The sequence below is a fragment of the Rhinopithecus bieti genome, unplaced genomic scaffold (assembly GCF_001698545.2).
Source record: "Rhinopithecus bieti isolate Rb0 unplaced genomic scaffold, ASM169854v2 scaffold_1527, whole genome shotgun sequence".
In the NCBI taxonomy this organism is placed as follows: Eukaryota; Metazoa; Chordata; class Mammalia; order Primates; family Cercopithecidae; genus Rhinopithecus; species Rhinopithecus bieti.
This window is the reverse complement of record NW_016803625.1, coordinates 654,750-668,011: the sequence shown is the minus strand read 5'-3', so window position 1 is coordinate 668,011 and position 13,262 is coordinate 654,750.

Genomic DNA, 13,262 nt, shown 5'->3' with positions numbered 1-13,262 from the left:
AAGAAAATATCCTTGAATGGTTTCATTTCCCTAGTAGTCCCTTAGAACACTTTGGTATATTCCGCAGCAGCCTTAGCATAACATATAATCATTCTCCTTTGACATTTTTGTCAGAGAACAAAGGACAAGCCATATGAAAATATGGATGACATAAGCAAGACTTCTTGTATAAGTATATGCACATGTATACATGTGTGTGCATTATACACAAATGCATATGTATACAGGAATATATACACACATGCTCATTATATAAACTCTTTTCATATATGTATATGGCTATAAATAAATGTGCAATTTAATTATAAGTAGAAGGAATAGATAAATAGATGAAAAAATTGAAGGAAGATTCAGGAAGTAAGAATATGTTTGAAAATATTACCAACAGAAAAAGATGAGAAGCATGCAGCTTCCTCATTTATACCCAAGAAAGCTAATTCTAAGTATTAGCAAAAAATGTCGTTAGTAGTAAAAGACAAAAAGTTAGAAATATTTTATTATTGCTTGAATGAATATGTTTTTATATTACTTTCTCATCATGTCACCATAATGCTGCATATTAATTATATTTCTATCCAAGTGAAAAACCTCACAAATAACTGAGAAAGCATCAAGGTAATATATAATATCTCCATTGTTCTGCAAACCCCACAAAAAGAATGTAGTGCTGAGTAGAAATGAAGTCTTAATATGATCTGTTTTCTTTCTGTAACAAGATTTGAAAGCAGGCTCTCTTTTGGCTTGGTAATTAATTTTTCTCACAACTGCAGACTGAATGTAGACATTTCTCTCCAAATTTCTCATTTTTAAAACACTATAAACCTTTACTTTTAAAATTAAATTCTGGTGTCCTTGGCAAAAACATATTTATACTATGGCTCCTGTGTGTACGTGTTTACTGAAGTCACTCCAACACATAATGGTAAAGGCTGATGGCATATGGTTGGACAAATCAGCCATCATCTGCTAATTCATAAACTCATATGAACATCCTGCCCCTTGTCACTGTCCTTCTATGTGGAAAAGAGCCATGTTCTCACTAGTCACTCTTCCATAAACATGCTGAACAGCCATCTACTCAGGGGGTATAGACACACTGTTTTCACTATTTGTTTCCCAAATGAATCATCAGCAAGAGACATATTGTTGAATGACACTGCTTCTGTCTTATATGGCTTTTTGAAGATGTGTGACCCCCATTTTGCTTCCAGCACTGTTACTGTAGAACTTAACTGCCATCGTTCACAACAAGACCCCACTTTTTTTGCTTGTTTGTATGTTTTTTTGAGATAGAGTGTCACCCTGTGCTGTGGCATGATCACGGCTCACTGCAACCTCCGCTTCCCAGGTTCAATCGGTTCTCCTGCCTCAGGCTCCCAAGTAGCTGGGATTAGAGACATGTGTCACTATGCCTAACTAATTTCTGTATTTTTAACAGAGATGGGGTTTCACAATGTTGGCCAGACTGGTCTCAAACTCCTGACCTCAGGTGATCCACCTGCCTCGGCCTCCAAACTGCTGGGATTATAGGTGTGAGCTACCACACCCGGCCAACCCCAATTTTCAATGATGATTCCAAAGTATAAGGTAAGGTGAAAAAAACTGACTCATAACATCCTTTTGTCTTTGGGTGAATCCAAATTGACCTTCAAATAGTGTTCATGAAATATATTATTTTTAGCACATCATTTCCTCTATGTGTTGGTAGAAAAATAATAAAATTTGTGAGAAAAAAAACATTCAGGCATTTAGATTACTAGGGCTAATCATATCTTTTTTTAGGTTGATCAGCTTAAAATATATTCCCAAAATAAGCTATAACCACTTGGTCATGCCTTGTCACTACAGTCTTTGAAGAGAAAATACAAGTATGGTTTGGCAAACTAATTTTTGTAGCAATACCCTTTCTTGCTAAATACGTATTTAGACTCCATAAATTCTAATCCCAATGGTAATTTTTCAAGTCTGTATCACAATTTATTACATTTTTTTCTGTAACATGAAAAGAGCAGTCACAAAGCTCTTTTCCTTCATATGACAAGAACTAAATCATATTTTGCACTTTACTAATTTTGAGCAACTTAGATGTGATATACCTAACTAGAAGACGTGATTACATAGACATATGCTATCTAACTAGCCAGAAGCTCATTTTACTTTCTCTCTTAAAAAAAATGTCATTTTATTTATTGGTAGCTGTATTTACAATCTTCTTGAAAATATATTTATAATCTTCTTGAAAATATTATAACTTGTAACTGTGTTTATACAAAGAGTTAAACTTTGAATGATGCCAGAAGAGCTTAGGTCTAAGAGAGGAAAGATAGATTTTGCACTTGATCTGCGAGAAAAGTTAATTCGAGTTTACCAAAAAAATTCACCGTGTTTTCTAATGCAAAGTGTTAATGACTTATGAGACTTTCTTTGTAACTAAGTTTTATACAATGTTCTCAGGACTCAAGACAAGTAGGTTGCCTGCTAATAAAATCTAATACGCAAGCATATGTGATTTTATTAAGTACTTTATCTTTTCCTTTTGATGTTTTGCAAAATAACATACTAGGACATTCGCATCGCATGTGATTCTAAAAAAAGAGTCACATTTAAGTTTGCAAAAGGTTTGTTCATTATTTGCAGTTTAAAATTTATTCTGAGTTATAGTAATTAGAATACAATTTGCATTCATTCTTTGGTGCTTTAAGGATTCCTTTAGAGCCATTTTGACATGTTTGTGAATCATGGCTACAGTGTTAACACAATAGTACAACAAAACACTAAAAAATTGCCAAACAGAAACATTGATACACAAAGGATATGAAGATACATTAGCCAACTTCAATCCAGCTAACATATGATCTCATGTAAAAAAATTAATGTGTAGCCACTGTTTAAAAATAATTTAAAATATTTAAGAATATCTGTGAAAATTATACTTAATTTTACATTTCAGATTTTACACGAATGTTTAACACACTTAATCATCGTTTTTTCTCTGAAACCAGCATATTGGGTTAGGATTCCTCAAATATTTCCAGGGACACTAAGTGTCCAGTACACTCTGAGAAACGCAACTCTGACATACAGTCAAATTCTTCTGACCATTTATTATTCTGAAACTGACACTTTTGATGGTCATGTTTTTTCACAGTTACCTGGGGAATGTGCACTTGTATCTTTTGTTTTTTTTTTTTATTTTATAGACCTTTATATTTGCTTATTAAATATGCGCATAGAGCTCCAGATCAGCAAACACCATTCCTCTTAAATATTTTATAAATGTCATGCAATTTACTCTGTGCAGTGATAATCCCTTCTTGGACAGCAAATGAAAAAATTATAGAAGCGTTGGTATTGATTACTCTGGGATTGTTAGTTACATTTAATCGAAGTATTTGTAACACCTGTAAGCATTTTATATTCTGAATGTGAAACAAAAAAGCAGAAGCCAATATCCCTCTGAAGCCGCTCCCCAAAGAGTATTTCACTGTTTGAGTAGAAAACCATTATGCAATAGTAAATGTTTGATGAAATTGTTATATATTGCCAACCATTCAGTATTCTTTAAAACATCTCACAAGATACTTTAAAAATAATGCACATTATGGCACTTTGCTCTTTTTCAACTCTAAAGAAATAATTAGTTTCTTCCCAGGTCCACATGTATTTACTTTGTTTCTGGACATGAGGGATCTTTGAGCAGACACTGTAAGTTCACCTTACTTTTGCCCAAACTCCTTTCCTAAAGCCGTGGCAATAAGCAGAAAAATCTGAGGGTGACAGCAAACCAGAAGCATCAAAAAATATGGGAAAAAAAGGACTGAAAATAATTTGACATTTTAATATATTTTTTACTAAAATTGTCTTGAAGAAATCAGAACTCAGACTGTCTTACACACATTTTACAGTTTAGTAATGTTTTTGCATGAGACTAAGTGTAGAGGAGACACTATTCTGTCTCTTTAAAGTACGTAGAGCCTCTGGGCTCTATCCATCCCTGTACCCTTCTCAGCATCATCACCACTCAGATGGTCTCTCAGGAGATTCCAAAGGGAACATAGAAAGGAAATAAAGTAGTGCATTAAAATACATATTCTTCTATTTCTTCATAAGAACCATTTGTTTTTCAAATTCCAAAATATTGCTTTCATTCAAGGTAGTTGTTTCAATAATCAAAAGAAAATCTCTAGAAATCAGTTTCTCTTTAGCGCCAGAAAAACAAATCTGAATTGTGAATCTTTAGTAATGAGACTTCCAAAACTCAACAACCTGGATCATTGCTGTGTCCTTCCTAATGGTAACTTGGTATGCTATTCATGAGACCATGATGAAAATACATTTGAAATTCTCTTTTAGTTTTCCAGTGGCTTCACTCATTCTGAAAGCAAATGTAATATTTTACAATAGCCAAATTATTTGGAAACAAGCCTCAAGAAAAAGCATAACATTAACTATTTGGGATAAAAACCAAGGTATGCCTACAATGTAACAAGATGAATTTTCTTATGTGGCATGTGATCTGGCTCAAAAGATAATTTTTAAACAGAATTCAATATAGACAAACAATAGATTGATGATTGTAAATAGATAGGGATATTTCTCATCAACACCAGCATCATTAAAAGAGGTATACTGCCTCAAAGATAAAATTACCCCAGGCATGTTTACCTTTTACAAACCAGTATTTTTACTGTGTAATCAACTTCTCCATCCATTTTCCAGATTTAAATGCATATAAAGAACCACCAAATTAATAGATGCAAAGAGGAGAATCTGATTCCCCAGCAACTGAAGAATTTTTACCTATAAACTCATACACCTACAAATAGCTTTTTTAATTCTTGAATTAAACCATGCACTAAACGATTCACAGTTTACTAAGAAATAAGAGCACAATGTTCTCCAATTCATTTTACTTCCAGGACATTTTATCAAAAATTATTTTTATTTACAAAATAAACACAACTCAAGGACCAAGAAACTGGTAAGAAGCATTACAAGCTTCTATAGTATCAGTCAAAAGATAGCAGATGTCACTGCTTAGTATTTTAAATAATTAAAGCAATAACTGTATTAACTGAAAAGGCAAAGAGTAATAAAACTTCATTGTCTTCATCCCCATGAATCCCTTAAACAACTTACGTAGTCAGACTCTCTGTTCCTGGCTTAGAGATTTAAATAATATTAATTGACCTAGAAATGTGTTAAATGGTGAGTTAGTGTGTCCTCAGACATAAGGCACACTGTATAATTGCTACAAGTGAAATAAATTTAAGTATAAAATGTGACAACTTTAGAAAAAAAGCACTACAGGAAAATGAGTTCTAATAAATAGTAATTTATTTTCAAGTGCAAGTAAGTTCATTGGAGCAGTTTATGCCCTAGAGAATTCTATCCATAAATGGGAATAATAAAACTCCACGATATTATTAAGGCATTTTAAAATATAAAAGGTAGCAATGCCAAAGTACAGGTCATGAAGGATTAATGAGAAGAGTTTTGTTCTGAACACAGACCTGTATAAAGGCAAGGAAAACATTAAACTTATAAATATATGAATGTGAATTTTGGTATCTTCACCTTCTGCAACCCCAGTTCAAGGAAGGAAAACATTATGGGCAACATTAGTTGAGATGAACCACTCATTAGTAAGCACCATCTTCCCAGACAGCTATGTTGGCATCTGCCAACATCACCTTTTCTCAGCACTTCTGAACAAAATCTGTCCAGTGTGCCTGTTTGGTATTCAGGACAGAACAGCCTTTGAAGAACTTTCTGTACTCCCCTAAAGGCCATTTTTCATCCTCAATTCAAAGGACCTAAACTTTCTTGCAGACATTCACTTTTATCTTTTTAGTCTACCGTGGACTATTGCAATTACCACAAGTGTACAGGGCAGTAGAAAAAGGAGTCTTTTGCTTGATTTTCCCTGTATTTATTTACTTCCATTAAAACTTTCTGCCCAACTAGGCATTTCTTTTTCATTTAGCTGACACATTTGTTCTCTCTCATTTTTTTCTCTTTTCTTTTCTGTTGGCAACAGTTTTACACTTTGATTAACAGCACTTACATACCTAAAAATCATTCTGTTGATTGCAGAGGGGACAAGATTATTGCAAAAGCAGAGATGAATAAGGAGCCATCTATTTTTACTACCAGTTAAAAAAGCAACAGGAGGCCAACTTCCTATCAACCAGCACCACAATTTCTTTACTTACAGAAGAAATCAAATTAAGCACATTTATTTGTTCAGCTTTTGGTGAATGTACTGGTGTCTCAAAGTATTGAGGTCAAGTACTCACAAGCTCTAATCAGCCACCATATTAAACCGTCTTTCCAGGGGTTGCTTTTTACTCCTGAGTCTCAACAAATACTGCAATTTATTTTGTAAATAAAATAACCCTACTTTTAGACAGTCCTGCCCTACAATGAAGGAGAAAATTAATCTTTCCTGAGAAGTGGTGTATACCGTGGTCAGAAGAACAAGGAAGAAGCCAGCAGCCACAATAACCACTCAGAAACTGGAACGCATCTCCTGACTTGTGCAGGGTAGGAGCAAGAGAGAAGGATGAGCATGCCAATAAAGGCTCATTAGTGATGACAAATCCTGCAGGGTCCCAGAGTAGGACTGCACTCATTTACAATTTAAGTCTCTTAATGAGAATTTAATTTACTTTCTTATTTTGTCACATGTTTCGTTACAGTTCTGTTCCCCCTGAAGAGTATCCAACATGATCTTTTTATAATATAAATTAAACTACAAAGAGAATACAAAGGGTATATTCTGCGATCAACAGAAAGGTAGAAGACACAAACAGGAGGTATTTTACAAATAACAGGCTAGCCTCCTAGGACAGGATTAACAGCAGCCTGCTTACCTTGGTTGCAATCTTTACACCCATATGAGAAAAATTAGCCTTTTCCAGTCCAGAGTATTCTGGGCTCCTTTCCAAGCAATAATGGTGACCAGTATGTCCAAGATAATAAAGACTCAATTATATAACTCATTTTACACATATATTTACTACAGATGACCATGTTGGTTATATTGGCTTGACTAGAATCAGCAGGAGAAACAAGTTGCCATATTAGCCTTAAACTCTCAAAGTTGCAAGTCCAAGTTACTCTTTATATTCATATTCTTCCCCTTTGAAATGACAAAAACTTCTCAAATTCCACCCCAGATCTCCTTATACCCTCCACCAAAATGGAGTTAATGAGAGAGATGACTAGTGGCCTACCTTTTAGCACTTCTTCCTTTATTCAAAGATGGCTTTATGAAGTATAATATCATCATCATGAGGTTGGAGTCCTTTTGACAGAACAGGTAATAGAAAACTATGGGGAGCATAGTTTTGAGCAAAACTTTAACTTTTTAAATACATCTTACTTGTGGGTTCTCCACTGACTTCACTCTTTAGTCGAAAGAATGGAAACTATACTACTCTTGTCCCTGATTTCCCTTGTCATATATTTATTCATTGTCTCTCTTCTCTTTCATTTTTCCTCTTTCTCTCTATAAGGTCTCCTTCTAGCTCCTCAAGTCTTGTCTGACCTGCACAGTTTTTTGGTCCACACATTTCTCCAATTTAATAAGGTAACTCTTTGATGAGTTTTTCTCCCTATACAACAGATTTCTCTCTCTGACCAATGTTTTCCAATTAAAATTTGTCAAAATATTCTATAACCAACATATTGTCTATTCATCATTGTCTTGATAAAACTAAAATACTTTAAAAGACTGAAGAGAAAATTAACTATGTGTTTAACTGTTTCACAATATAAGAGGTAACTTTCAGTGGACTTTACTGGGAAGAATCAGACTTGCAAAGGAAGAGAATAGATTAAGCCAGAGATTGAGGAAAAAATAGATTTGTTTATTTATTGGTGCCTTTTGGTGTTTTAAAATGTCATCATGGACAGATTTATTGAGTCCCTTTCTTCCAGTTTCCTGATATATGACCAATGCCACACTTTCTATTGCAGGAAGCCACTGACCAGTTATTTGCAATAAAAATTGCAGCAACTCTCATGTTTCCACCTCAAGGAAAAATCCCTGATCAGCTGAGAGTCCTGACGTGATCTACAACACAGCTGTGACAGCAAAAATGCTTCATTAACAAACAAAAGGGAAAATAGCATTATGTTTATGAATAAATAATTGCCTTTTGTGGAAAATTCATTTCCTCATACTAAGTAGAATAATGAGGAGACCAGATATTACAGCACTTAAGATAATAGATTTTTGTGTAAGAATCCTTGGATTCAATTATGGCTCTGATATTTATTCAGCAGGAAACATTAGGTGAGTTACTCAATCTTTCTGAGCCTTATTTTTGTCATTTATAAAATAAAGATTATAATCTATCTAACTCGCAAGACTGTCATTAAGGTTAAATAAGATATTAAATAAAGCAATTGCCATATCTCACATTGTCTATTTAATGCTCAAAAAATTATATATTTAAATAGATACGTAAAAGGAAAATATTAATAATTAGTTGAACATCAAAGAAAATTATCTAATGAACCTGTGTTATGTCAGCTTTTGTTGTACAAGGCATCATGTTAATTTTTGGGACTACAGAAAAAAGCTCAAACAGCATTTCAATTGTTTAAGGGAACTAACAACAATTTCTGATTGAAACAAATTATCTGCCTCAGAAAGCCAAAGCAGATCTAATCTGATATTTGGAAAATGAAGTAGAAGATATTTAACACTTTGAAATGCAAAATATTTACACAAATTATGGGTTACATAACAGTTAAGCTAATTATGTCCTGTAAAGAAAGTATCAAGGGTATCCACTGACTTTCTCTGATACAAAAGATTTTTTTATTTAATACTTTTCCAGATGGAATTAGTGATGTGTACAGTAGATGTGCTCATAAGTATTTATTTTACTTTACTTGTTATGAATTATATAATTGTAGCGGCCGGGTGCAGTGGCTCAAGCCTGTAATCCCAGCACTTTGGGAGGCCAAGACGGGCGGATCACGAGGTCAGGAGATCGAGACCATCCTGGCTAACACGGTGAAACCCCATCTCTACTAAAAAATACAAAAAACTAGCCGGGCGAGGTGGCGGGCACCTGTAGTCCCAGCTACTCGGGAGGCTGAGGCAGGAGAATGGCGTAAACCTGGGAGGTAGAGCTTGCAGTGAGCTGAGATCCAGCCACTGCACTCCAGCCTGGGCGACAGAGTGAGACTCCGTCTCAAAAAAAAAAAAAAAGAATTATATAATTGTATATATTTATGATTTTATGATTTATGAATACAATGTAGAATAAGTAAATTAAACTAATTAACATATCCATCCCCTCAAATGCCTATCTATTTTTTTGTGATGAGAACATCTGAAATTTACTCTCAGCAATTTTGAGATGTTACAATGCACTATCATTAACTATATTGACGACATTGTGCAAGAGACCAAAAAAAAAACAAATTTTATTTCTCCTTTCTGAGATTTTGTAACATCATCTCCTCTCTTCCCCCATCCACTATCCTCTGTAACCACCATTCTACTCTCCACTTTTGTAGATTTGATTGTTTTAGATTGTATGTGTAAATGACAATGTCCAATGTTTGCTTTTCTGAATTTGACTTATTTCACTGGTCATAATGTCCTCCCTTTCCATCTGTGTTGCTGCAAATGACCAGATCTCATTCTTTTTGAAGGCTGAATAGTATTCCATTTTGTATATATATCACATTTTCCTTATCCATTCATCTGTTGACAGACATTTAGGTTGATTGTGCAACTTGTCTGTTGTGACTAGTGCTGCAACAATCCTAAGAATGCAGAAATCTCTTGACAAACTGATTTCAAATACTTTGGTAAATACACAGAAGATTACTGATCACATAGTAATTCTATTTTTAGATTTCTTGAGGAACTTCCATACAGTTTTCCATAATGGCTGTACTAATTTACATTCCCACTAACAGTGTACAGGGGTTTCCTTTTCTCTACATCCCTGCCAACACTTACTATCTTTCATCATTTTAATAATAGTCATTCTGATCTGTGTGACAATCTATCTTATTGAGGTTTTAATTTGCATTTACTTAATGATTAGCAATGTTGGGCATTTTCTAACATATCTGTTGGCCATTCGTATGTCTTTTTTTGAGAAATTTCTATTCGAGTCCCTTGCTCATTTTTACCTGGGTTTCTTGTCTTCTTGCTATTGAATTGAGTTTCTTATATATTTTGGATATTAACCCCTAACCAGATGTATGACTTACAAACATTTCCTCTCAATTCATAGGTTGTCCCTTCTCACTGTTAATTGTTTCCTTTGCTCTGCAGACACTTTTTAGTTTAATGTAATGCTATTGGTCTATTTTTGGTTTTACTGTCTGTACTTTGGGGTCAAATCCAAAAACATCTTTGCTCACACCAGTGTTGTGAAGCTTTTGCCCTATGTTTTCTTCTAGTAGTTTTACAGTTTCTGGTTTATGTTTACATCTTCAATCCATTTTGAGTTTACTTTTGTATACAGTATGAGATAAAAATCCAATTTCATTTTTTGTGTGTGTACATCCAGATTTCCCAACAGCATTTATTGAGAGACTATCATTTTCTATTGTGTGTTCTTGGAAACTTTGTCAAGAATCAGTTGACTATACACGTGTGGGTTCATTTCTGCACTTTTTATGTTATTCCACTGGTCAACATGTCCATTTTTATGCCAGTACCATGCCATTTTAATTACTACACCTTTGCGATATAGTGATGCCTCCAGCCTTGTTCTTTTTATTCCTGATTGTGTTGGCTATCAAAGACCATTGTTGGGTCTCTCGTGGTTCCTTTTAATTTTTAAAATTGTTTTTACTATTTCTGTTAAAAAATGACTAGGATTTTATAGTAATGGCACTGAATCTGCAGATCACTTTGAGTAGTATAGACTTTTTTAAAATATTCATTCTTTCAAACCATAAACACAGTATATCTCTCCATTATTTATTTTGTCCTCAATGTCTCAAAGTTTTCAGTGTACAGGTATTTCATCTCCTTGGTTAAATTTATTCCTATAAAGTATTTTATGTACTGGGCATATAATCTATAATCCCAGCATTTTAGGAGGCCAAAGCAGGAGGATTGTTCAAGGCCAAGAGTTCAAGACCAGCTTAGGTATTATAATAAGATTCCATCTCTACAAAAAAATAATTAAACAAAAATTAACTAGGCATGGTGGTGTGTGCCTGTAGTCCCAACAACTTCAAAGGCTGAGGCTGGGAGGATCACTTGAACCCAGAAGGTTGAAGTGAGCTATGATCATGCCACTGTATTCCATTCTGGGCAACAGAGCAGGCCACTGTTTCAAAAAAAAAAAAAGTATTTTATTTTATTTTTGTAGCTACTGTAAATAGAATTGTTCTCTTGAATTGTTTTTTAGATAGCTCATTGTTAGTGTATAGTAATGTGGCTGATTTTTGTATGTTGTATCATCTAACTTTACTACATTCACTTATTAGTTGTAACAGTTTATGGCATCTTCAGTCTTTTTCTATATATTAATATAAGATTATGTCATCAGAAAACAGTGACAATTTCACTTATTTCTTTCCTGTTTTGGATGCCTTTAGGACTTCCAATACTATAGTGACTAGAAGTGGTGAGAGTGAGCACTATTTTTTGTCCCAGGCCTTAGAAAAAGGCTTTTAATTTTTCATTATCGAGTATGTTTGCTGTAGGCTTCTCATGTATGGCCTTTATCGTGTTGAGGTACTTTCATTCTATGCCTAATTGGTATAAAGTTTCTATCATTGGTGAAAGTTTCCATCATTAAAGGATGCTGAATTTTCAAAAGCTTTTCTGCATCTAATGAAATGATAGTATGGCTTTTACACCTCATTCTGTTAATGTGAAGTAACACATGTAATGATTTGTGCATTTTGAACCATCCTGGAATCCCAGGGATAAATCCCACTTGATTATGATGAGTGATCCTTTCAATGTGCCATTGAATTTAGTTTGCTAGTATTTGATGGGTAATTTTCTTTTCTTGTAATGCCCTTTTCTGGCTTTGGTATCATGATAACTCTGGCCTCATAAAATGAACTTGAAAGTATTTCCTCATCTTTGATTTGGAAGAGTTTGAGAAAGTTTGGTATTCTTTAAAGGTTTGGCAGAATTCAGTAGTGAAGTCATCAGGTTCTTTGCTTTCCTTTGATAGGGGACTTTATATTACTGATTCAGTTTGCTCACTCGTTATTGGTCTTTTCAGATTTTGTTTCTTTATAATTCATTCCTGGTAGGTTGTATGTATCCAGAAATCTATCTATTTCATCTAGGTTATCCAAAATGTTGGCAGATAACTCTTCATAGTAGAACTTTGTATTTTTGCAGTACCAGTTATAATGCCTCCTCTTTCAGTTCTAATTTTGAGTCTTCTCTTTTCTCTTAGTCTAGCTACAGGTTTGTTTATTTTTTCTTTTCAAAATGCCAACTCTTAGTTTTATTGATCTTTTATATTGTTTTTCTAACTCTATTTTATTTATTTATTCTCTGATATTTATGATTTACTTCCTATGCTAACTTTGGGCTTCATTTGTTCTTTACCTTATTTCTTGAGGGGTAACATTAAGTTGTTTAGTTGAGATCTTTCTTCTTTCTGAAGTGCATATTGCTGTAAACTTCCTTCTTAAAATGACTTTTGTGCCGGGCGCGTCAGCTGTAATCCCAGCATTTGGGAGGCTGAGCGGGCGGATCCACGGGTCAGGAGATGAGACCATCTGGCTAAACACGGTTGAAACCCCGTCTCTACTAAAAAATACAAAAAAAAAAAAAAAAAAAACTAGCGGGCGAGGTGGGCGGCGCCTTTAGTCCCAGCTACTCAAGGAGGCTGAGGCAGGAGAATGGCGTACCCGGGAGGCGGGAGCTTGCAGGTTGGCTAAGATCTGGCCACTGCACTCCAGCCTGGGTGACAGACGCGAGACTCCGTCTCCAAAAAAAAAAAAAAAAAAAAAAAAAAAACGCACTTTTGTTACATCCCATAAATTTTGTTATGTTATGCTTCCATTTTTGTCTCAAAATATTTTTTTAATTTATGTTTTAATTTATTTATTAATCCATTGGTTGGTTGGGAACATGTTGTTTAATTTCCATGAATTTGTGAATTGTCCAAAATTCCTTCTGTTCTTGATTTCTAGTTTTATACCACTGTGGTACTAAAGGTATTTAATATGACTTCAATCTTCTAAAATTTGCTAAGGCATGTTTTGTGCCCTAACATGTGATCTATTCTGGAGAATGC